The 26365-nt window shown below is 46.5% G+C and overlaps 1 protein-coding gene and 1 long non-coding RNA gene across 6 annotated transcripts in view; one reads left to right on the top strand and one right to left on the bottom strand.

The window, feature by feature from the left end:
- Window positions 1-26365, top strand: part of Itgb6 (integrin beta 6) — a 124312-nt gene that overhangs the window by 4801 nt on the left and 93146 nt on the right. The window contains exon 1 of one of the 2 annotated variants that reach the window (XM_006498808.4): window positions 12188-12346. The exons of the other annotated variant lie outside the window; for it this stretch is intronic. The gene's annotated coding sequence lies outside the window, so the exon portion shown is untranslated. Of the gene's footprint in view, window positions 1-12187; window positions 12347-26365 lie in introns of those variants that run through there. 2 annotated transcript variants of the gene reach the window in all.
- Gm33436 lies at window positions 104-25203 on the bottom strand. Of its 4 annotated transcripts, XR_001783313.2 has the most exons (4): window positions 24959-25203; window positions 20075-20209; window positions 397-573; window positions 153-176 (listed from the first exon to the last, which is right to left on the bottom strand). It is a non-coding gene; the product is annotated as a predicted gene, 33436 (long non-coding RNA). The 4 variants fall into 4 exon arrangements; XR_374559.3 differs by having other exon boundaries at window positions 104-573; XR_374558.4 differs by lacking the exon at window positions 24959-25203 and adding an exon at window positions 21618-21746 and having other exon boundaries at window positions 104-573.

Genomic DNA, 26365 nt, shown 5'->3' with positions numbered 1-26365 from the left:
AGGGTTAAATATCCGACTGATGAACTGGAAGCTTGGCTCCGGGTTCTGAAAGGGAAGGGGAACCCCTTCTTCATTTTGCCTGAGCCAAATGGCCAATTCACAGCCTACTCGCTGCACTTTAACCAGCGACAGCTGGAGCTTGCGGCTTGCATCCCGCCTTCTCATCCTTAGTCCATCTGTAAGGGCAGGAAACAGAAGGGCACCACACGCAACAGTCACACACACTCATCAAAGACAAGCCACTGACACAGAAACTGAACAAGAAAAGGCTTTCCGGGCTGGCGGTGGGAGTCACCGTCAAGCGCATGCTCAGTAGCCACCCGCAGCCTCTGCCTTAGTCTTTGAGAGTGAGGACGGAGAAACAAGTCTCCTTCGGTTTCTCAACAAATGGCTTACTTCAGGAAGCAAGTTAGTGGTGCGTCAGTCAGTGACCAGCCCAGCTGTAGTGATGTTGGTATGTCATGCTAGGGATTCTATCCATATCCCCGGCTGGCTCTTCTCCATTCCTTTGTGGAAGACTGGAGTCAGACATCTGCAGGAGCATCCGTTGACTGCTTCAAGGGGAGCTGCAGTCTGGAAGAAATTTCAGGGTTCAGGGCTCAAGTCTAGGAGGAAAGGTCAATTTTGCTATTTAGAACCAGGGCATTCTGCCTAACTTAACTGTGGGGCAAAGCTTCAAATAGACTTGGGATTAGAAATTTGGGCATCTAATTCAGACTTGTATGTCAGGGAGGCTTACCCCAGGGTCTCAGCTCCGACCTCTGAACATCCTCTAATTCTGAGAGGCAATTTTAGTAACGATCCAGTGTACGGATTGTAATTGTACCCACTGTAGTGTCCTTTTCCCCTCCTGAGAACAATTACTTATGACTCCAAAAGGAACTATCACAGGGGCCTTCTGACCAAAGGATATTGTGAAAAAAGCTGCATCTGTGGGCTGGGTCCAGGTCTAGGTCCTACCTTTTAATGACTGTGTGAAACTAGGCAAGTACCTTGACCTATGGGGCCCTTTCCTTCTTTTTCTCAAATTAAGGAAAGTTATTCATTAAGAAAAAAGGTGCAAATCTCTTGTAAGATATTAACAGGGCTGAGGGCTAAAGAGATGGCTCAGCAGTTAATAGCACACAGTTACTGCTCTGCCAGAGAACCCAAGGTCCCTAGTGCCCACATGAGATGGTTCACAAGTGCCTATAACTCTACTTCCAGGGGATTTGACCCCCCTCTGGCCTGTCCAGAATATGCATGCACATCATGTGTTTAAATTAACACAGGCATATATGCATAAATAGAAATAAGAAATTAATTTCAAATGGCTGAATTAGATATGGGGCTCTAGCCTGTGGCTCATTGCTCTAACAGAATAGCTGGAGGCAAGCAATCTATAAAGGAAAGAAGTTGATTTTGACTCCTACTTCTGGAAGTCCAAACAGATGCTGTGGATATCTGTTTAGCTTCTTGTGAGGCTCTCACGATGTTCCAAACATGTCACTTAAACTGACACAAGGCGGGGAAGGTAGGGCACAGACAGCATCACCACCGACTTTGCAACTGCCTACCCAAGATGACTGGTGAATTCTTAGGACCCACTTTAATCCCTTCGAGACAGTAGTGCCCTGTGACCTGACCACCTCTCTTTAAGGCCCCCACCGCCTCTCTATACCAGTATGCTGACAACAAAACTTTAACCTGAGTTTAGATTGGGACAACCATATCTAAACCACAGTGATATCACGACGCAGGAGAGGACTGGCCGGAGTGACCCCACGAGCATCTGCAGACTCAGGGCTAGAGCCTGGGTGTAGCGACAACATCTCCTCCCCACCCGCAACCTCAGCAGCAGCTGGCTGGTGACTCTCCTCGGCTCAGGCTTACTCATTTGACAGACAACCTGAAGCAGAGCACAGAGCACGGCAGCTTAGCTCTGCCTCTCAGGGCCCTTGTCTGTGTACGCTTCGGCTTGGACCAGGTTTTTATTGAACTCTTAGAAACGTATAGGCATACGCCAGGGCTTGCCTGGCATTCTTCAATAGAAAGGATATAGGAAGGGAATCTATGGGGGCTTGGCATGGAGGTAGCAGGCAATGCTGCCCTTCCTGCATCTCTACCCAAAGCACTCTGCAGGAGCCTGGCCGGGACACTGGTACATGATCCTCCTAAATGCCTTTGAATGCATCTTCTCTCTCTCCCCTACCCCCTCCCCTCCCTCTCCCCCTCTCTCCCCCTCCTCCTCCCCTCCCTCTCTCCCCCTCCCCCTCTCTGTCTCTCTATCCCTCCCCCACTCTTCCTGTCACATCCCTGAGCATCACTCCCTAAAGCCCTTCACTCTGAGGACTGAGGAAGAAGAGTATGCACCCTTAGCGACATTGCTGAGGAACCTTACTCTAGAATAGCCTCATTAGTCTTACCCTTCCTACCAGAAGCCACTGGGAAAGGCAAACCACTCCAAGTACCATTTAATGCAGAGCACATGGTGTGCTTTAATGCATTTGGTAGCCAAAGGAAACAAAAATGCTCCATTCATCGTTTGGGCAGCCTTCACAAGGTGCTTGTGCGTGCACGCGGGGTTAACACGCACAGGCTTCACACAGACCTCAGATACTCTGAAGTGTGCCAGCCAACTCCTCCACTCTGTGAATACTTACTGAACTGGCAATTGTGTCTTAGGTTCTGGGAATACAGCAGCAAACAAAACAGATGTGAATCTTGGCTTGGGAGTTTGCAGTCTAAAGGGAGGAGGCTGAGGCTGAACAATAGACACGATAAATAAGGGGAATACAGGGTGAGCTACAGAACGAGAGAGGAACACACAGCAGGACAGGAATGGGGAGAGGACTCTCCTTTACAGGGCATATGCTCATTAAAGTGACTTCTAAGCAACGGGTAAAAGGTAGAGAATGCCCGTGGCTGGGGAATATTTCACTTAGCCAGTGCAGAGGCCCTGATGCACAGGAAACGCAAAGGGTTAATGGACAAAGACAGAAAAATGAGGGTTTTGAGAGAACAGTGGCCAGACGGGTAGGCCCTCGGAGACTGATGTATAAAGTCTGCATTCTTCTCCAGGGCTCTAGGAACACACAGTGACACAACCCGACCTAGGGTTTAACAGGGCTCCACTTTGGCATTTGTGGTGAATTTCATTGTAGTTCAGATGAGACCACAAGATCACTTGCATTGATAACAGCCACTTCTGCTTCCTTCCTGGAAGTAACTCAGGATTGTTAGTCTTGGTCAGTTCCCGCTTAACTCTGCTGTGTCCCCTTGTCACACATCTCTGTCTCCCAGGAGCAAAGTCCCTTTATCGCATCCCCGTGGATCTCAGCATAGAGATGGCCAGAGAAGATGAGTCCCCTCGTTCCCCTGCAGACTCCCAAGAACTCAGCCTTCACCTAGCAAGATGCATTAGCACTAATTAATGAGCTCCTTTCAGTGTCTCTTCCCTGTGATTAATTCTGGGTCAGAGACAGAAAGCCCGTTCCATTATGGTTCTTTTAAAAAATTATTATTATTCAGGCTTCTAATACTGGCATGAACTGCGGGTGAATTTCTGAAGTCATGTTCCCTGGCTGTCACAACGAGTAATAGGAAAATTCAATTTATAAAAAAAATTAGGCGAGGCAGCAGAGGCATGCTTTTCGGTCTAGAACAAAGAAGATCAATCCTGGCACAATGGCAGCATGACATTTGTGGACTTTGAAGATTCCAGGCTTCCTCTTCATTAATTAGAGAGAATCAAGAGTTCTGCTGGTTAATTATTTGCAGAAAATCGTGCGCTGCAAAAGCAGATGCCAACTCACGGCTGCTCCAGCCAGCTGCAGCTCCCCCATGGTAATTAAGTACTGTGTCAGCCCCTGGCTACATCATCTCGTTGGCAACTGTACACTCAGATGGCCACTACCATCTAACACCCACCCCAGCCCCAATCGGGCAGAAGTGTGGTCATATGCTAGATTTTCTAACACAGAGTTATCAAGAGGTTAATAGTGCTCTGGGGGGGGGGGGGGTGCCCCCCCCCCACAGGTAGATCTTTCAAACACTAGCTACCACAATAGTTGAAAGCTCTGAGTCACCTACTCTCTTAAAGAGTATGTGTAGTGGGTCAAGAGATACTCCCATGTTAGGGCCAGTGAGTTCTCTTGCAGTGTAACACTGATAATAAATACATTGTGTTTCTAGTTTATAACTTAAATTCACAGTGATATATTGATACTAAAAGCTAGGGTCCTTTTCAGTTGCAAGGTAATAAATGCCCACAACATCAACAGGAAGCAATGTGGAAGCAGGTAAGGTACAAATAGTATTTTTTTTTTCTGTGAGCCTTTGGATCCCAGCCTCCTGAAATACAGGGGTGTCTTTCTAGACAGGTTTGAAGCAGTTTTCCCACTACTCAGACACTGACAGACAGGGCAGACACACAGCCACACTGCTTTTCTGTTAGCCCTCCTCAGCTTCTCTGGGTCCCCAAACCCAGCAGCAGATGCAGCATCAGACTCCAGGCCCAGCTTTGGAGTCTTGTTTATGGCTCTGACCATGTGGTGTAGAAATGCAGGGACACTGGCATCTGCCTGTATGATTTGAACTAGAGAACAAGAGGTGTACAAATGCAGTAATACGACTGTTGGGTGAGCACTGTGGCCAGGAGGCCAGTCTTTTATTAGAGCACACATAATGTTGGGAAGAGCACGGAAGGACAGTAACCTCAGAAAAGCCACCAGTGCTGTTCAAGGGAACAGATGCTTTCTGTCCACGTGCACCTGCTGGGGAAACAACCAGGATACAATGTTACCACTCTAGAAATAGACTGCGCCTAACTCAGCCCAAGCCCAGCCGGAGCATATTTATCACCACCAAGGCAGCAGACAACCCAGAGCCAAAACACTTATCTGTCTTCTCCATCAGTTTCTTGGAGGAATTTATCCAAAGGACCTCAAAGCTAGATCTAGACTGACCAGGGTATTTGATTGGCATTTGGAACCCTCTGACAATGAGGCGAGTAGCTGTCTTGCACGGTTTTCCCCAACGACCCAAATTGCCTGGGGTGTTTTGACATATGTAGTCAAAAAGACACTTGGGTCATTTCACAGCCCAGTTATTGAAAGTATTTTAAACTCTTTCTGCAGGCAACTAAGGTTGAAGGTTAACCTGGCCGACCTCAGATGTGTTCTTAAGTTACTCATCTCATCCAAAATAGAAGTTTGTAACATGCTCTGTCTACTGGACTGTTTCTCCGATTAGAGAAGTCTCTGTGTGTGAGGGGTGGGTGTTGAGAGAGGTGGAGGAAGGTGCTGGTGGTGTTCTGATGGCCCGCAGGATGCTGGAAGTGGCATGGTGTGAGCCCTGTTATTCTGTTCCTTAGCACTTTGGTGTGGTATCTGCTCAGGACTGGGCTGTTTGTTGGTAGTGTTTTTTGTGACACAGGGCATGATTCTTAGCTTAATGTGTTCACTCGGCTGGGCCAGAACACCCAGTTATTTCTTTAAACCCTGATCCAGATATTCCTGAGAGGTACTGTGTAGCTGTTACTGACATCTGCTATCAGCTAGTTTTAAAGATTGCTCTTGATAGCCTGGCTGGCTCACATTCCTTCAATCAGCTCAGGCCTTTAAAGCAAAAAAAGAAATCCAGACTCAAATCCATAGCACTAGCCCTGGTATTCCAAGCTTTCTAGGCCCCTAAGGAGTTTGGATTGGCCAGCCTCAAGAATTGGATGAGCCAATACTTTAAAACAAAACAAAACAAACAAACCCAAAACACCGGACAAACAACAACAAAACAACCACCACCACTACCCCACAGGCCTCTGTGTGTCTTGTGTATCTAAATTCACCCATTATCTGTAAGAGAGCCCTGCTATGTGTGGATAAACCCTGCAAGTCACTCATCCCCTGATCTATGTGCAGGGCGGTGTGCTAAGTGCTAGGTGTAATGACTGAACAGGCAGTCCCTGGTCTCAGGCAGTGCCTTAAGGCAGGGCAACAGAAGAGCCAGGTGTCCTGAGTACGAAGGCTCTGTGATGCTGAACGATGAGGAAGCAAGACCAGAGTACCAGGAGAAACACACCCTTGAGAGGAAAAAGCTGTCTTATCCACCTTATCTGCAGGTGACTTTCTTCAGAATTCCCCTTTCTGGTGTGAGAACATCTCTTCAACATGACCTCACTTCCTTTCCTGAAGGCGTGGGGTTTCCCTTCAGCCTGGAAGCTTCAGGAAAGGCCTGGTTTGGGTTCCTTGCTGAACACAAACACTTAGCATAGGCAGGGTGCCTAATAAGGGGACTCTCTTTGCAGAGAGTCTTGCCACCTTTCAAAAATAGGTTTTTAAGCTATGTTATCTTGTTCTTTTAAAAAGAAACACAAAGAAAGCAGCAAAGAAACAAGGCTATTGGAAGGGCTTAAGGGAAGGGAAGGGTTTGTTAGCCTCTCCCGGAAGCGAGTTCGGACAGGCTCCACCGGGCTGAGACCAGCTGTCACCAGGACTCCTTTCTGAGAAAGAACATGACCAGTCCTTTCCTCTTCCTCTGAGATGGGTGGGTAGTGCCACAAAGAGAAGAAAGAGCTCTGCTTAATCACCAAGACCTGTGTGTGCTGCCAGAGTTCAGGCAAAAGGGACTGAATCCATAGAACACACCCTGGGTGAATGGAAAAGAAGAGTCAGTTTCTTCCTGGAGACTCAGTTTTCAGTTGCTCTAAGACAGCCTTAATAAATATGATGCAAACCTATAAGGAGTATGATTTACAGATCACCTCCTAGAGTTTTGTAAGACCATTCTTGATAGTCCTAGAACCATTTCAATTTCCACTCAGAAGCCCCAGCACGGCAACCCTGCAGTTTCCATGATTTCAAAGCAGCTCTTGTCTGAGAACTTCCACAGCCTGCCACCAAATAATGCCCTCCACAGGAGCATCCTTTCTCCAATCTCTCAGGGACTCCCTCCCACCCACTGGCCCACTACAGGACCACATGAGAGAGAGCTCTGACCAGACTGCTAGAATCCCTCCACAGCCTCCCTTTCTCCTATACCCACTTCCTCTTCATCTCCCCCTTGCCCAGTTTGAGCTGACCTGTAATTCAGGTATAATGTCTGTCTACAAGTGTGCTGCTCTTTGGAAGATTATAAACTACTTAAGATCCTTAAGAGCTATGACTTTTCCACTCTGCAGCTTCTGCTGTTTCTAGGGCACCAACACAAATATAGGAGGTGCAGCCATTACAGCCGACACCAACATGAACGAACATAAGAGGTGCAGCTGTTACAGCCGATACCAACAAGAACATAAGGGGTGCAGCTGTTGCAGCTGACATCTGGAGAGGTGATGGGGAACAACAGGTGGTTCGCCTGGAGTCCTGGGCCTAACCCAGGTGACCTGACTCAGATAAAAGCCATCTCATAAACTGCAGTTCATATTTTATAGCACACCACAGCCTACAGTCTATGTGAGCATTTCAGTTGATCTTTAAAAATATTTTGAATTATTATTTATATATGAACTGGGCAGTGTGAAAATCCAAGGCTAATAGAGGCCATGGCAGAAATAGGAGAACTGCAGGTCAGACCGGCTCTGCGGGCTCCGTGGCCTGGCTTCTCCTTGTCCTTTCCAGGTGCCTCCAAACTTACACTGGGGACTGAGCCTTACTTTGGGTCCATGTGTTTCCCAAAGGAGACTCAGTACCCACTGCTCCCACCCCAAAGCCCCTCAGGAATCATGAGATGGCAGACACATACATCCGTGCTAAACATCTGCTGACATCGTTTTCCAGGTCTTGCAAGTTTCCCCTGTTTTCACAATTCAGATATTTGCCCATGAATTAACAGTTGGTTCCTCTGCTGAAAATTATCTACCCACTTTTGAGGGAGAGTCCATGAGCCAGTACTGATGCTCAGCATGATGAAGGGCAAGCCAAGCGACCCTGTTTGTTTCCCCTTGAGGGGTTCTCTGTCATCTGAGTGATGTAGACACCTGGGAGGGCTCTGCCACCCACAAGTGCTCTGGCGATGTCCTAGCCATGGATGCCACCATCATTTAGCAGCCTTCGTACTAAAGACACAGACAACGAGGGGGTCCAGCTACTTCACACTTCAGCTTCTCACACTGCTCAAACTGAGACCAGTGCTTTATAAAATAAAAGTGGTGGTGGTGGCTTACAGCTTTGAAGGCTGAGAGTCCTAGCTCAGGCAAGAACCTTAGGTGACCTCAAAACTTGGTAGATAGCATCACCCAACTCAGTTTATGCTGACGAAGCCAGCAGAAGAGAAGTCATGAGGTGGGAAAGACTGAAGGGGGACCAGGATCCCTTGGTAACAGCTGCGCTTGTGGTGACCAATCCTGTTAGAGAACTAGTCGGCTCTTACGGGAAAGAGTATAAATCCTTCCCAAAATGAGGTCCCATGACATCATAGTCCCCCTGGCCCCACCTAATGCTGTGACTCTTTAATACGGTTCCTCATATTGGGATGACCACCAATCACAAAATTATTTTCATTGCTATGTCATAACTATAATTTTGCTACTGTTAGGAATCGTAACGTAAATATCTGCTATGCAGAATATCTGATATGTGACCCCTGCAAAAAATGTTAGTCAACCTCTAAAAGCAGTTGCAACCAGCTGTACTGGCTTAGCCAGTACAAAGTGGAACAGTCCTCTGAGCGAGGAGCCAGGCTGATTATAGGGAAGATAGAAAGAAGATGCAAGAGACAGCTATGGGAGGGATGTAGGTCATTACCACACCAGCAGCAAGTCTATTTCTCATAGCCTTCAGTACTCTGGGAAGCAAAGCCACAAGCTAATAGAAACAATTTTGCTAAAATGTACAAAAGACATTGTTCCCATCCCCCAAACCTCCCTGTTCCTTCCACTAAGAATCTTCGGCCCCTTACCTTGGGCCTCAGGTCCACCTCCTCTTATCATTCCATGCCTTGGCAGGTCAGGATATCTGCCAACAGGCCCTGACCTTCCTTGACCCTGCCTGGCAGGCAGACCTTTTCTTGCTCTTTTTTTCTCTGCTTCAGAGAAATAACAAAAGGCTCCTGACACCAACAGATTGTGACCCCGTGTCTTAAAGCATTTCTCATCTTTCAGTACCTTTACAATTGGGGGAGTCAAGGTTCTGGCACGTGATCCTGTAAAGAAATACCACATCCAAGCCACAGAAACCTCCTCTAAGCCCGGACTTGGTCAGCCTGGATGCAGCTACCTTCATCCTTCTGAGAATACAGGAAAATGGCAGACACTCCTTTGGTCACCATCCTGTCTCCTATTGCAATACTCACTTGTATGGGAGGGATAGTGTCTACACAACTTCGAGAAAGATTCAGCTCTGTTTGGAGTGTTCCTTTCTCAGCATATGACCCCCGTTACAGGCTTTCCTTCCACATGCTCAAGAATCTCACTTGTACTAAATTACAGACCCCTTCAGTCTTTTAGTACTGTCCTCACACATTTGTTAATAAGAGGAAATAAAACCTACCTTGATGTTGATGCACCCTGGTGAATAATGCCTTCCCTCTCCAAACACTGAAACTGATCCTGTGCTGATGAGCTGTTAAGTAAAAGTCTTTCCCCACAATCCTTCCTTCTTAAAGGAATCCTGGCAAAGGACTAGTCATATGGAAGTCTTAATAGGTATCCAGGAGTGCTGATGGGCCCTACGACAATGTTTTATTGCTATCAGGAATGGAAAGAGAATGTAGATACAGACTACTGACTATCAAGGAGATTTGAGATGTCAACTACAACACTTGCTCCATAAGGTGACTGAGGACTTTAAGTGAGATGGTGTATGAAAAGAGCTTGCTGCACTGTGCAACAGCCGGTGATTACAAGGGTCCATGTGTCCTGCACCATCACAGTAGGGTTACAGGAGGCAGCTTGAGAAGGAAAGATCTGTGGCTGTGAAGACCTTACTTGCCACTTAGTAGCTGTGGGAATTTAGTGGACTCCTGCTCTGCCTATAGTGTATATGGTGGTTTGAATATGCTTGGCCCAGAGAGTGGCACTATTAGGAGGTGTAGCCTTGTTGGAGAACATGTGTCACCGTGGGTGTGCACTTAAGACCCTCCCTCAACCTAGCAGCCTGGAAGTAAGTCTTTCACTAGCAGCCTTCAGATGAAGATGTAGAACTCTCAGCTCCTGCACCATGCCTGCCTAGATGCTGCCTGCTCCCACCTTGATGATAACAGACTGAACCTCTGAACCTGTAAGCCAGCCCCAATTAAATGTTGTCCTTATAAGAGTAGCTTTGGTCATGGTGTCTGTTCACAGCAGTAAAACCTTAACTAAGAAAGTGGGATTGATAAGGAATAGAAAGTGGAGTGGGATTTGGGGCAATGGCCAGTGTGTAAAGAGCATACACACACACACACACACACACACACACACACACACACACACACACGTGACTATACTTCCATGGTGGCTATATGCCGTTGGGTATTATCTCAGCTCTATGTGTGTGCACCATGATGCCTTCAGCAGATCATTTCTCAGCTTATGTATTTCACAAACATTCTTGTACATCTTCATCACTCATAAAAATATTATATAATTTATATAATTGTACTCTGCAGATTTGAAAGTTTAAAAAAATATCTATGTGCTAACTTAATGATGCCAGAACATCATAGACCATTTAACATGTGGAACACACTCTTGATGGAATCTTTCCCTCACCAGACACACCTCGCCTTGAGAAGTACTAGCTACAGTTCTCAGAAAAAGTTATTTAAGTTCATGTCAAGGAGACTGTCTAGCTAGTTGTGGGAGTGTGAGCACTTCAGGCAGGGGGACTAATAACAGAGGAATTAGAAGGAGCTTCTCGGTGCTGCTGGAAGTGATCAAGAGCAGAAGGCAAAGCCAGGCTAAAAAGGACTTGGCAGACCTTGCCTGTGGAAGAAAAAAGTCGCACTGCTGTGAGTTAGCAACATCCACAGGTCAATTAGAGTGCCACTGCTATTAGGTGCTACCCACTGCTTCTTTCCTCCTAGCTCTGATGTCACTAAACACATAGGACACTAAAGGTACCATCTTGCATGCAGTCGATCTGGCAAGCTCAGTGTGTCAGTGCATTCACATATAGAGATGGGGACTGAGACATCTATGAAAGAGTAGACCTCTGGGTGGCAGGGGCAGGGAACACACTTCAAGCAGGAGGATGAGGTCTAATAATTGAATGGCATCTGCTATACCAGACAGATGGAAGAAGAACATTCTAGGGACAAGAGTCCACCAGGTAAGACAACACTGTTAGGGGTGTGGGACAGTTGAAAAGGGAATTTGGTCAGAATGTGTAAAGACAGGGGAGGTATAGCTTAAGTTAGATCGGGGAGTCTTGGAAACTGTAAAAGACCCACCCTGGGCAGGGCCCTCCGTCGTCAACTATTAATTAAGAAACTGCTTTACCTTGTGTGCCTACAGCTGGAACTGTAAAAGGCCGTCTGGCAGTCTCCATCTATTTACCCGTCCATCTGTCTGTCTGTCCACCCATCCGTCCATTCATTATCCATAAACAGTTAATGAGCATCTTAGTTAGTTCTGTTGCTATAATGGAACACAGTGACCAAAAGCAAGTTGGGGGGAAAGGGTTTATTTCCCTTTCTCTTCCACATAAGCCAGAACAGGAATTCATAGCAGGGACCTGGAAGCAGGAGCTGACAGCGAAGCCATGGAGAAATTCAACTGGCTTGTTCCTCATGACTTGTTCAGTCTGCTTTCTTATAGAACCCAGACTATCTCCACCCACACTGGGCAAGGCCCTCCGTCGTCAACCATTAATTAAGAAACTGCATTACCTGGCGTGCCTACAGCTGGATCCTATGGATGCATTTTTCTCAGTTGAGGTTCCCTCCTCTAGGATGACTTTAGTCTATGTAAAGACAAGACAAAACCCCAAATAAAACAAAACAAAGCTAGCAAGCACAATGAGTATTTTTCCAGTGCACCAAACACCCCTCTACTGAGTGCTAGATGCTTGAGGAGAGAACAGTCATACAATAGACAGTACACCCATCTTTACAGAGCTTACAATTCTGGTGTTGAGAGGAATACTAACTAAATACATAGTGAGCATCAGGTCATGATCGGTGCTACAGCTCAGGAATGGTAAAGAGTGGATTCCATTCCAGGAATGGGGGGTCAGGGGTGGCTAAAGGGCAAGCGAGCGTGAAGAAGGATTGGGTTCAGTGAGCACAGGAGCCTGAGAGAGTCCCATAGCTGGGCTGAGCACCGAGGCAGTGTGAGACCGCAGATGGAGAGGATGGTGCTCTCTAGGCCTCTGTAGAAGTCGAAGCTGTATCCTACTGTGATGGGAACCGGGTTCTTATGCTGCTGGCAAGGGGTGTCGAACCTGCCCAGGTAGGAGGGTTACAAAGTGGGAGGATATGAGCTGTGGTTGAGGGTAGTGGGCAGAAGGAAATTCTACATGAAGACAATATGCTTAATTTGGATGGACAAGGGGCATTCTGGGTGGCTTAGAAGTCTAGGACTCCATCTTCCTCCTCTTCCTCTTGCTGCTGTAGGTGCCTCCTGGAGGGGGAACCCTGCACACTTGATGTTGGGAAAGTGGCTTGGGTAGTAGGTGTGTAGGATTGCTACAGACGCTGCATGTAGGACGGGAGTTCAAGGCTCGGGGCAGGAAAGGAGCAGTTTAACTGGGTGGAGGGAAGGAAGCAAACAGCTAATGTGGACCAGTGGCTAACACTGGCGGCTGACACAGGCTAAGAAAGCAGAGGGAATGAAGCAATTTGATAGTTTGGTTCTTGGATCTCAGCTCATGTATGTGATTGGAACTCTCGGTAACATAGGGTAAACTCTGTGGGAGTTGAGATTTGGGAGGGGTGTTTTCATTTGGATGCATGGTCAGGATGGAGACGAGGAAGGCAGAGAACTTCTATTTGGTCCTTGTTTTTGCTGGGGATTGCGCCCCAGACCATGTACATAGTCAGCTGGTGCTATCTCCTTGGGCTATATTCCCAGCCTTTTCTGTGTGACAAATGATTATTATCAAATGGTTGGACTGGATTTCTGTCTTCTTTCCATGCCGGGTATATTTATTTTATTTTTAAAGATGGACTCTCACAATGTAGCCCTTGCTAGCCTAGAATTTGCCATGTAGATCAGATTGGCCTCAAACTCATCAGAGATTCACCTGCCTCAGCTTCCAAAGTGCTGGAATTAAAGGCGTGTACTACCACACCTAGCTTTCTTTAACACTTTTTTAATTTATAGTATACCCTATCATATATCTTCAATAATTCATTGTCTACCCCTTTCAGGATACAAACTATATGGGAGCAGAAACGTCCTCCCATTGCATAACTCAGACAAAGAAGAACACCTTCAAACTTCAAAGTTTGCCTGGCCCTGTTTGGTAGGCTGTGATCTCTTGCTTGAATGTCTACATAGAGAGGAAGAAAATATTCTATGGAGAAAAAAGATTTTTTTCCTACAGAGAAAATGAAACCTTTGTCATTCTGTTCAGGGGTATTGGCAACTATCAAAAAATTCAATAATTCCCCTTTTGGTTTTGTTTGCTTAGATTTTTTTTTTTAAATCAATGTTATGATGACTGAGATTTGGGAATAGGATCAATACAAGTATGGTAGATATTTTAGTAAGTCTTTGTCTTCCTACAAATGCCGCTCTACCATAGTGCACTGTGCTATCATGGAGTTGAGCTCCTCTTAGTAGGGTGAGCTGGGGATCCTTAGAGCCTCCATGCTTTGGATAGAAGAGGAACAAACCTTCAGGGAGCTGGAGGCACTTTGATCTTGCCATCTAGATAAGTCACAGAGTTGGCCTGCCAGGACACCACTTCTGCATCCTTTGAATGTGGATGATAATGCTTGTTCTTCTTGACCTCACTAGACAATGAGCGGGACAGATTGCATCTTAGAAGTGAAGCTGTTCATAAGGATTTAAAAACTCTAGATGAGTGGCAGTATAAATTACCAAGCAGTTACATCTGGCCACCATGTTCATAACCTAGGGACTAGGGAAACTTCCACCTTCAGACAGCGCTCAGGAAAGCTGCAGGCTGGTGCAAACGAAGCAGGATCACTCTGGGGCTGGCATTCTTCTGGAATCATTATCAATAACAAAAGTGGGCAGCTCAAATCTTAAGAGCTCTAAAAGCTGTATTTGCACAAGGAGAGGCCAGGAAAGAACAAAGGCTGTGTTGAGCGAGTCTTATATTTCTTATCTACGTTTTTTCCCCTGACTGGATAAGGCCTTGTGCACTTTAGAATTGGAAAGGGGGCGGGGGTTACAAGCATTCAGGGTATGACCCAGATCAAAATCTTCCTGTGTCAACTGCAGAATAAGGAAACATTCTCCCAGGGGGCCTGACTCAGGTATCTGGAATGCAGACCTGTCTATAAATAACCCAGGTATTCGGCACTCTTATTATTTTTTTTCTGCCTGAGTTACTTGGGGATTTCAGTTCACTCTAGTAAATGATTAGTGCATGTCCTTGTAGAATAAATGCTGTGCAATGAGATGAATTCAAGAAGGATGACAACCATCTGAGCCATCACTCTTGTCAGCTGGAGACCCCTAGGCACTCAGCATCTTTTACTCTGAGACTCCCCTACTGATGTGCCCACCAAGGATTCCTCAAAGGGAAACCCAACTAACCCTTGTTCTACTTAAATGGTGGCCACACAGAGCAGGAGTTTGACATAGCTGTCCTGAAGGATAGACCATGTCACTGGATGAGCACTAGTTCCCATGTGACTCTACAGCTCATCTATGTAAAGAGGGAACTTTCCAGCTTTGATCATGCCACATGTCAAAAGCCAGCAACCACCAGTCCAGTTTACCACATACCAACCATTTTACCAAGCAGGTCTTTGTAGACAGCTGAGGCTGCGTGCCACACAGAGTCTCAGGCAGGCTTTACAATTTACAAGTTTACTATGTGTGTTCACAGGTTTTATTTCAGTGGGGTTCATCAATAGGTATGCAAGTCCACAGACACCCATGAGAACTCAAGGGGTCTGGCCTTTGGGCTTAAATTGGAACAAGTCAACAACTAGCTGGGGCTTGATGGTGTCTGCTACCTTTATCCAAGGCATGGAAATTTCCATTTTTCAGTCTCTACCACTCTTCTCTGGTCTCTACCTCCAGCTGATCTACATGGTGGCATCCTCCAGATCCCTGTGGCCACTGGCAAGTCTCAGTAGCTGGGTACACAAAACTCCCTGCTAAGGATGTTTTCTTAAAAATCTGTTGAAGTGGAGATGGATATGAAGATAACAGAGAGAGTGGGGGAGGGGGAAAGAGAGTTACAAGAAACACAGAGGGAGGGAGGGAGGGAGGGAAGGAGGTAGAGAGGAGACAGAGAGAGAGACACACAGACAGACATTTATGTGCTAGCATGAAGTGGGTGAGAATACTACTCCTCACACAGAAAGCCATTAGCGTCCTGACAGAGGGAGGGAACTGTAAGCCAAATGCACCTCTGGAAAGACAAAGGATTGGGCAAGGCAGTTCCTGTGTCTAAGGGGCAGATAACAGAAACCACAAACCTGAGCCAGATGTGCAAGTGAACGTTTTCTAGAAGTCAGACCAGAAGAAAGGAAAAAGAAACATGAGGTACTTGTATCTCATTTGGACCAATTAAAAATGATTTGGATATATAATGTCCTTTTTTAAAGGTGGTCACACTAAACCTTTAAAATTCGATGCACAGCTGATACTCGTACATCTCCACCTTAGACTCTTCACCTCTCATGGGCCCCATGGTTGGTTACATATGGCAACAGCATACTGAACAGACAGTAGAAGGGCAAGAAATGGTTGATCAACTTAAAAGTTTTGCCTAGAAATCCCCCAACCACTTGGTGGGGTTCAGAAGAGAGCAACCCTTATTGAGTCCCAATTCTGTGCTTTATTAAAATATAATAACTTGTTTTATTGTCACTTAGGCATCCCAGCTAAATGGCAGCTAAAGGGTAAATCTGATGAACTGGGCTCACGATCTTGCCTCAATTCCTTCGACCACTGTTGTTTATGCTCAGGGCATCTCAGTCTGCTTCCTCACCTCTAAAACTCGGAGTAACTGTATCTAGCTTAAGAAGCTATTGTAGGGGCTGGAGAGATGGCTCAGTGGTTAAGAGCACTGACTGCTCTTCCAGAGGACCTCAGTTCAATTCCCAGCAACCACTTGGTAGCTTACAAGCATCTGTAATGGGATCCAATGGCCTCTTCTGGTGTGTCTGAATTGAGAGATCGTGTACTGATATATATTAAATAAATAAATAGAAGAAGGAGGAGAAGATGGAGAGGAGAAGGAGAAGGAGAAGGAGAAGGAGAAGGAGAAGGAGAAGGAGAAGGAGAAGGAGAAGGAGAAGGAGAAGGAGAAGAAAGAAGGTGTGTACCAGCACACAAGGCCTTAGGTTCATTTTAGGGTCTCAGATAAAAAGCTAATCCTTGAGACCGAGTCTTTTCAGTGGAGGTTCAATGCACCAGACTATGGGTAAAAATCCTTAGCTACTGATGATGATACTTCACTTGACATGTGTGTACCTCGATTCCTCTTCGTATTCCCTGGGGACTCTTTAATGAGATCTAGCTCCAGCCTGACTCATGCAGATAATAATAACAATAAAGATTATGATTCCATAACCACACATATACAAAGTATGAGACATTATCGCTTCTACCTCAGCAAGTGACAAAATTAGTCTACAATTTTTCCCGGTCCCTGACAAATCTTCTCACCAAGTAACCTGATAGGCTGCATGAACACTTTAATGGTTACTGGCTCAGTTCTTTGATGCACACTGTTCCTGTTTCCAAAGTGCCTTTTTCTAGAGTGTTCCCCAGTCATATCCTGTGGCCTTTCAGGTCAGGTTGACTATGTCAGGCAGGAACTCTTCTGACCTCCAGCATCTATTACCTCACACACTACCTCATACTGTCATCAAACTACTTCAGAGATCTGTTTTTTTATCTAACTACCCAGAGGATTCTTAAAGACAAGGCCCTTGTGGCTACGTGTTTTTTGTACAATACTGTACTTAAAATATTTTATTGACTAAATACATGGATATATTTCTGTGTCATGAGGCTGGGTTTATAATAGATATTTAAGTCCTGTTTAATTAAATAATTTGGGGGTTTGAAAAACTGCATAGTTCTCTTCGAAGCCACAAAGCTCTGCCATGGTTTGAAGGTCTCCAATTGTCTAATTCTCCTGTCTCGGCCACATCTCTTAGACCTCGAATGTGAGTTACTCAGTCTTCCTGAGTTTCAATTTTTTTCTTTTACATGTCTGCTTAAGAGTACTAACACTGTGTGTTATTAATATCTTCGAGCAAAAGAATGAATTATCCTGCAAAGCATATGATCACAGTGAATCAGAAAGCAATCAAACTATATGGATACCGAAAACTTTGGCCCCAGGTGAAACTGAAAAATGAAATTGAAAACAGTGATGCAGCCGTGTGCACCTCTCCTCACTCAGCAAAGCAGCACAGAATGTACAGGGGCCATGAGGAAACTCTCCATGCCCTCAAAGCGATGAGCCACCATGTGTGAGTAAGGCTGAGGAGAAGGAAAAAAATGCTCCTGTGTCTGGCAGGCCAGAGGAACTCCCAGTTCTGGGAAAGATGATCATGACATAGACTTGAGTCACTTCTCTGCAGTTTGTCAATAAAAGCCCCTAAGGGACAGTGTGGACTTTAGAGATAACGTCATGATGACATTCAGGGATCTGTAAGTTCCTGGGGCTCCCATAAGGTTCTGTTCTCCATCTTCACCCTTTTGGAGGTTTTCATGGAGTTGGGAAATTAGCAAACACAGTGAAATGGTGACTGTTGGCAAAGCAAGGCTCCCTTTGAAAGTCTGAGTTTGAGGCCCTTAGAGACTGGATTGAAGGTTTTCATGAGAGCAGGCCTTCAGGTTTATACTTAATTGTTCTGATATGAGACTGCTATCAGAATACACACACACACACACACACACACACACACACACACACACACACACACACCAGCCAGTTCCGCCCTCAGCTGTCACCCTTGTTGCTACTGATAGTTCATCAGGGGAAAAACAGAACATTTGGCCATGTGAGTGTACTACACTCTCCTCCTTCGGCTGCTTGCAAGAGCCTCCTTTGCTCTTCAAGACTGTAATTTAAAATATTTGAAACCGAAGGATTCATCTGGCAGTGAGGGTGGGGAGGGCATCCTCTCATTTCTGTTGGATGGACCACTGTCTAGGCAGCTTGGTGACCACCTAGTCCAGACTACCTGCACCTGAGCAGGCAGGAGCTTCTGCGGTCCATTCTTGTCATCTAGAGATTCTGGAATCTTCTCTCTCCTCCAGGGCATGTGACCTATCAGTAAGTCCAGGCAGCCCGACCTGTGGAGACCCCAAGGCTGTCTGTGTTCTCCCGGATGGATAGGACCACCCTGTACTAGTTGCTGTCTTTCTTCCATTCAGCTGCAGCTGAGTTCTGCCTTGCCCCTCCCTAGACTCCATCCTCAGGGACTCCTCTGTCATCGCTCTAGCTGCTCCCAGACTGCTTGCTCTCCATGCTCCTTTCTCTGCAATTCTCTTTCCTCTGATCTTTGCCTGGTTGGATCTCCTTCAATCTAATTTTATCACTTACTCAAGGATGTCTTACCTGGCATTCTGCTTGAAGGACTCATCTAGATACCCCTTATTATATCACCCCAAATCAATTGTCTGCAAATATTTTACTATTAATTTTCTTATTGATTAATTTGTTTACCATTTATCTCTTCCTATTTAGATATTGTCTAGGAAAAAAAAACTCCATGGAAATTATATATACCATTGTGGCCTAGGCTGGTCTAGAACTAAATGTAGCTCAGGCTAGCCTGGAACTCACTATGTAACCTAAGCTGGCCTCAAACTCACAGCAATCCCCCATCTCGGTCTCCTGAGTGCTGGAATGATTGGCATAGCTGCCACACTTACCTCACTAAGCATCTTATTGGTCAGTGGGCTATTAGATGGCCAGTAGCCATTCCACAGTATCTGTGGGGCATTAGACAAAGGTCTAACCTCTTATGATCCAGAGTTGGCCACTTGCAGCAGTTATAACTTTCAACTTTTACTTTAACTCATTCAACCCTTGTAGGACCATTCGAAAAGAAGTCGATGGCCTTGCTGCAGAGACGCTGTAAGCTGCATTCTACCTAATGCTAGGAAAATGAGTTCACTTCCTGGAGGGGCAAGGCTTCTCTTCTAGCAGAGAGAGTGCTGGGTGGAAATAAGACCCAGAAGCCTGGGATTCATCCACAGTCTCAGCGCAGCTGCCAGAGAGGTCAAACTTGTCCTTTAGCTAGTCAGGAGGATCTGGCAAGTGGGGGATGGGCCCTAAGGAAGAATGGGGGCAGTTGGGGCAGGATTAGGGAGGGTGGCCCAGCAAGACTTGGGCCCTAGCTGAGACTAAAGCCAGAGCCAGAAGCCAAAGCCCAGCAGCTTTGGGATTCCAACTATGAAAGGCAAGCAGAGCAAGTGGGTGAGGGTGCTTTTCCCAGCAGGCAAAAGGGTCATGGTTAGAGCAAGGAGGAATGCAGGGAATGTGGAGCTCTGCAGCCTGCACTTGGCAGCTGAGTGGAAGCTGAGGGTTAGCTTCATGCTGCTGGAAGAGATGACCTACATAAGAGATGTGTGGTAAGGGTTTGTACGACCTGCCCTGGTGCTCTGAATTGTTTTAGCTCCCTCAAAGCTTTCTCTCAGGTCACCAGTTCTCCATGTCCTCAGTACCCCAAAGCTCATGTGCTGATGGAAAGACTTAGCCCCAACAGAGGAACTGGGACACAAGGCATCAACATAGTGACAGCTTCCAGTGGCCAACAAACCATGAACATCCAAGATCTACAAACCGTTTCTGAGCATGTCTGATTCCTCCTGTGGCCTTATCCCAGAAGGAGAAACTTTGGGAAAGAAGATTCAGGGAGGGCCGGGAGTTTCTCAGCTGGAGCAATCAGCTCGAAACATTTGAGAGTGGAAGTGAGGTCTAATTGGCCCCCACAGACTGGCGAGGCCCGGGGACATTTGGTTACACACCTGCCAAGAAGGCTCAGCAGACAGGTTCAGACTTACCCAGTTGGAATGCAATTAAGTATCAATGCCAAGGGGAAGCCAAAGGCAACAATGGGCAGAACAACAACCCTGTTGTGGAGCCCAGCATCCCACAGGCTACCGGCATGATGCTCCAGGCCCATCCCTGCTCAGCTCCTGCATCAAAATAGGCATAATTAATTAATATGAGCAGACTGTAATCGCTCTGCCCGGGGGCTGCAGTCTACACACATTTACAAAATATGGAAAAGAGCTTCCTTCCTATGGCACTACAATTCCCACGGAAAAGATCAAAATATCTGTAGCAGTCAAGACTCCAGAGAGACTTGAGCTATGAAGTTATCATTTCAGAGTTAAATACGAACACATGTAACTTGTCTTTTATATTGTTAGCAAAGTAATTTCAGAACGGCATATCGGAGGGCAGAGGCTTTACCTTAGTGCTTGGTATAGCCTGGAAAGTCTGGCTGGGATCCTGCACATAGTAGGTACTCAGCATGTGTTCAGGAAATAAAGGCTCCTTCTGACCTTGTGCTTAGCTCCAGGAGCAAAACCATGTAGTGTGCTATGACAGACACACTTAGCTTCTGACACCCAGCAAGCCAGGTCCTTTTCCTCACTAGCCTTCCCAGGAAACAAACGCTACAGAAACCCAGCTGCATCGGAGAAAAATAAGAGGATGAAATGGTTCCACCTATGGCATGATTCAGCAGTGTCCATTCTGCAAGAGTCACACATTTGGTTTCATACTTTTTGTTGGAAGTGGTGTGTGCAGGCGCATGCGTGCATGCGTGCGTGTGTGCGTGAGTGTGTGCGTGCGTGCGTGCGTGTGTGTGTGTGTGTGTGTGTGTGTGTGTGTGTTTACATGTGCATGCATGATCTATGAGATGTGTATACACCTGTCTTTATGTGCTAGGTGAACAGAATGGCAAACATTGTTTCAGCCTGGGGCCACTGGGGTGAGCACTGCACATGCCCCAGCTAAGCAGCTACAATATAAGTTCTTAGGTAAACTTAAGCTTTGGGCAATGAGCAGTTCTTGTATAGACCTATAAAGCAAGAGTTGTAAAAGCAAGCCTTGAATCAGAGCATGGGATGGGGGAGGGGTGAAACAAGAAGGGGAGGCTTTGTGACAAAAGGCCATGACAATGTTCACAGTGTTTTAAGAGACTGGCTGTAGTGGCATAGGGTGTCACATCTCTAATTCGCCCTTCCTTAAATGAGCCACCCTGTGGCAGTTTATCTGGTGATACTGGTTGGTGTGCAACCCAGGCAGGGTCACCACCAGCCTTAGGAAGTCTGTCTATCTGTCTCACAGCTGGATGTCACCTGATGGGTCCCATAGGGACTGTCAGGGTAGCTCAGGCAGTTTCAGGACGGCAGCATTATGTAGTAGCCATGGGACCCATTGTGACTGCTGTTGCTGCATAGCCTGGCTGCAGTCACTCAGAAGGCGATGTATCCTTTAGGAAATATATCAGTCCTGAACTGGTATCCAGTCATTTTAGAGAATCCAGGTTACCTGACACCCTGCCTCTATACTTGTAAGCTTTGTAGTATTCACCTGTTCGGGTGTTCTAGAATACCATCGATCTGAAGTGCTCAGAAGGACTCACAGGTGGGCTTTGCTGGCTCAGTGCTTGCTCTGGATAACGAAGCAGCCCTACTTTGAAAACGGAGGTTCTTTCCATTGGCTGTTCTTTCTGAAATGACTCATGTGTCCCATGAACATTAGAGCTAAAGGTGAATGAATCATCCACATGACAAGAAATCCCTGCTTTGACCCTGAAGACGCAGGTGTAGAACTCAAAAGCCAAGCCAGACGTGACAGGGACACGCCAGCAGCCCTTAACATCCCCCAACCAGAGCCGAGCCCTGCTAAGCCTCAAATAAATTTAACCCAGCTTTTCTCCCAGTGCCTTTCATTTTTATTTATTACTACCCATCGGGCCAGAAGCAGAGCAGTGAAAACATTTCCGGGGATGCTTGAATTTTCAGGGTATTTGCAGGCAGCCAGGGAACAGCAGGAAGAAGGGTTTATAGATTCACATTATCAGACAGGCAATTTCCCAACCCTCAGCTTTTGAACTTGATTTCAATTAAATAAATGTACAGGTGTTAATGAGACCAAATCTCTGAATCACAGGGCGGGGGTGTGGTGCTCTCATAAATCCAAATAACACCCCAACCCCAAAGCACTGACATCATTAGAGAGAACACTGCAGGTGGGCCTTCCAGACACCTAGGAGGATACCTGAAGAGGGCAGAGACCTCAGAGGTCAGAAAGGACTGGATAGGTACGGAAGACACTGGCACACCTAGTACCAGGGTAGAAGGAGGGAGTTTATACAGCATAGTGGGTCTCCAGCTACAGAGGGGCAGTATCCATGCGTGATTTTCTTTTTTTAAGTTTATTCAGCTTCATATTGGCTATTTGAGTTCTCATTTAAGCTAGGCTTACCACTTCTGTGCTAGTCATAGTGATAGCAGTGGCTGCGCCTTTGCTGTAAGCAAACTCCAAAATGGCCTCCGATTTAAACATCCTTTCTGCATGCTTCAAACCAGTCTCTCATCTCACCTGCCCTCACCCTTTCCGTATCATATCTATGGCTCTGGCCCCATTAGCTGATTTGCAGCTTCTGGCACACAAAGCCTCCTGACGGGCGACCCATATGCCCTCCCTCTCCTCCAGTGATGCTGCTTGCCTCTTGTTGGGCTTCTCCATTTGCGTTAGCTCCTTGGAGAGAACCACTGACTATATCCTAAATAAAAGAGCAAGTGGCTTTTCCTACTGCGCTAGTAACTACATGGTGAGTGAACCAGCAAGGTGCCAAACTCCTCCGAGGTTCCTGACCTCTTGCTCCATCCACGGTTGTCTCTTAAACCTGGGAAGTTCCGAATGACACATACAAGCAGACTGAATTAGCCACACCTGTCATGCTGGAGTCCCACTGTCTCTGTTTGTGGTGACTAATCTAGTCTGTCAACTTGACTGGACTGGGGAGTGCCCTGAAGCACACTTCAAGCAAGCACACTTCAGAGCACATCTGTGGGACATTCCCAGACTGAGGCTGGCTCTGAGTGCGGGCGTCATCACCCAATAGCCCGGTACCCTGCCCCAGTGGACCAGAAAAGGAAGAAAAGAGGTTCTGCCGGCATAGACCTTCCTTGTCTCTGCTTCCTGGTCACCCTGGCGAGCTGCTCTGCCACGATTTCCCTGACATCATGTGTGGGACTGTGAAAGGTAGCCTTGTTCCCCGTTCAGCTAAGACCAAAACCCTGGAGACCTTGAAGGGACATTGGCATTTCTCCTGTTCCTGGGCATCAGGCCGCAGTCACTAGCCGCAGTCCTCCATAGATTTGTGCCCATCAGTCTCATAAGGGCAACGCCCCAAATCCCTCCACAGGTAGAGGATGTGTTCTATGGTCACGTAGGTGCAAGACAAATCTCCATTTTAATGAGGGACCTAAAGGCCTGGAGGCATAGCCAATAACCTTTCCTTCCCAGACACTCCTCCCTGCAAAAGGTATTTAACCTCAGGCCCGCCCTGAGAAGTGGGATTCGATTTTACTCAGCCACCTTCCGCCATGACAATAAATGCCTTAAAACCATAGACTGCCTCTTTTCCTCGGGATCCACCGTGGGGAGCCGTGGAGAAGGCCGTCACCTACAGAGCCACTGTCTAATCTCCCGTAGGTCTCTTTGTGCTCACATCCACAGCCGCCATCAAGCCCAAGACTGCCGCCCACCAAGCAAAGGACGCTCCACACTGGATCAGCCGGAACTCCTCTCTTTCCCTTTTCGGCCCCGGGCTACATCTAGCCCTCGGGGCCCCAATTCTGTTCTCCCAGCAGCGCCTGAGAACTAGATGGCTCCGGCCTCATCACAGGCCAGGGGACCCCCACCCCCTGCCCCACTCAGAGCCAGGTCCAGCAATCCAGTGCCTCAGACTGTAGTCCCAGGAGCAGTGTCCCATGACTTCCCTATGGCCCAACACAGCCCCGCGACAGCTTGGGGTAAGCACGGAGCAGACTCTAGAATCAGACTGAAACCTTTTGAAGTGGGAGCTGAAACAGAGCACGCCCCCCTTTTTCCTCACTGGTCTACTCCGATGATTGCCACAGGGATGGAAAGTCTGACTAACGCATAAGCCTGAGGAGCGAGCCCCCCATCCTTGGCTACTAGGGGCTTCTGCCAGGCTGCTGCTTCTCTCTCTTTCAGTGGCAGAAGAGCTCTGGAAGATCTGAGGAGGAGAGTTGGGAGGAGGTTGGGAGGGCGGCGCTTTCCACTGACATCTCACTAACAGGCTGGGAGGAAGTCCACTAGCTATGCCACACCTAAACCAAGAGGCACTTTTCATCTACCTTGCCTATTTGTCCTGTGACTCTAAGTTAGACTCTCTCCTGCTGAATAAAGAGGTGAAATCGCAGCATTTTCCCTCATTCTGTTCCCTACATACCCAGCTTTCTTCACACTCTTCCCTTTCCAAAACAAATGGGGAAAAATTTATCCTTGTCATTGTTTTTTTGTTTTGTTTTGTTTTGTTTTTTTGAAACAAGGTCTCACAACTATAATCCAAACTAGCCTTGAACTTCTAGCAATTCATTTGCCTCAGCTTCCAGAGTGTAGGGATTATGGGCATGAGCCATCACACGTGACTAGAAAAGGCATTTCTGCTTTTAATTGCTCACAAGTACCAAAAGATGGTCGTAAAACTCAATGGAGCTGAGGATGTGATGGAGGAAGGGGTCTAAAGAGACCACTGGTGCCCACTTAGTGCCTTTATATAAATTAGATACAAAGTACCTTATGTACCAAATGTCTGAGACAATTGTTATAATAAACAAACCAACAGTCCCAACAAGAGTTCTGCTTCCCCAAACACCCTGTTAGGCTATGGTTACCTGGACTGAGTTTACAGCTTCCTCCATCACTCCTCCATCACTCGGGTCAGAAACTGAGTAGTCAGTAACCTTCAGCTTGCTCAATTGTGATATCCATCATTACCAGCACAATGAACAATCTGGCCCTTCCCACAATTTTTTCTCATCTGAAGATGACTGGTCCTCTAGTTGCTCTCAGAGATCTATGAATCTGGTGCAAGGGCAATGTGGATGGCATTACTATCCCAGCCCTGCCTCCTCCAACCCTCCAGGTGCTCATCTGATTGTCCCTAGCACAGAGCCAACTGGAGGAAAAGGACTTGGCCCAGGGCAGGGACAGGCCAAGCCAAGCCTGCTACAGACCAAGATTTACATTTTCCTCCTTGTCTGGCTCTACTGAGGTCACACTACCTGGAGCCCGGGAAGGAGACAGACTGAGACCGCCTCCGCCCACATTCCACAAATGGCAAGCAAATAGCGCAGGCTACAGCATCAGACTTGCAAGAGGCACCCAGGTCTGGAAAGCAGTGGCCAAGAGAACAGTGTCCTTGTATAGTTCTGTTTTGCTGTCTCTAAATCCATCAGCCATGTGAAGTTTCAACTATTATCGTGCTAACAGTAAGAAAACCTGCGAGACAGACAAATAAAGTAATCAATACATGACAGATGCAAAGTTTATTGAATATCTACTGTGTAACTGGAACGGTGTTAGGTTCGCAATGTGAAGACATTGAAATATAATTCAGTTAAAGTATACATGTCACAACTTAAAAATAATCCACAGTAAATTCCAAACAAGCAGTATATTTGGGGCTGTAAGATTCATGTAAGAAGGGCATTATGACCTCGGGATACAGTAAAGAGATTGGATCTTGAATTTGGCAGTTAGGAATATACAATGTTTGTATGATCAAAATACCTCTGTGGAAATATGCAGATAATTTCCAGCAAAGAAAAGGATATGCAGAGGGATTTTTTTTTAATGGCATCACCTACACAGTAAATCAATGACAGACTGGGTAAAGCTCTGGCAGGCTCTGAAGAATACTAGGGTAAGGCCAATAATTTTTAGATATTGTTCTGTAGGTTGTGAGGTGTCATCGCAAATTAAAAGTCCACCTGTAAGAGCATTACAGGAGCCAGCTGTGTATGTGTGAGTTCGAGAACAAGGCCATGGAGGTGAGACCACTTGAGCTTCTTGAAGTAGATTAAGGATACTTAAGTCACCTACCAGAGAATGGAGATCTTGACACTGATAGGCAGCTTTGGTTAGGGTGATGGAAATCTTTTCATTAGTACAAAATCTGTAGCTGTCATTTGTAACAATTGAAAACAAGGAATTGTAAGTATTATTAATTGCTTGTTCAAATCACCCCATTTTAATTTCCTGAAACAGGTTTGTAAGATAAGGATGTAAAATGTGTGTAT

The sequence above is a fragment of the Mus musculus genome, chromosome 2 (genome assembly GCF_000001635.26).
Source record: "Mus musculus strain C57BL/6J chromosome 2, GRCm38.p6 C57BL/6J".
In the NCBI taxonomy this organism is placed as follows: Eukaryota; Metazoa; Chordata; class Mammalia; order Rodentia; family Muridae; genus Mus; species Mus musculus.
The sequence above is the reverse complement of the archived record's forward strand: the minus strand, read 5'-3'. Positions and strand labels throughout refer to the sequence as shown.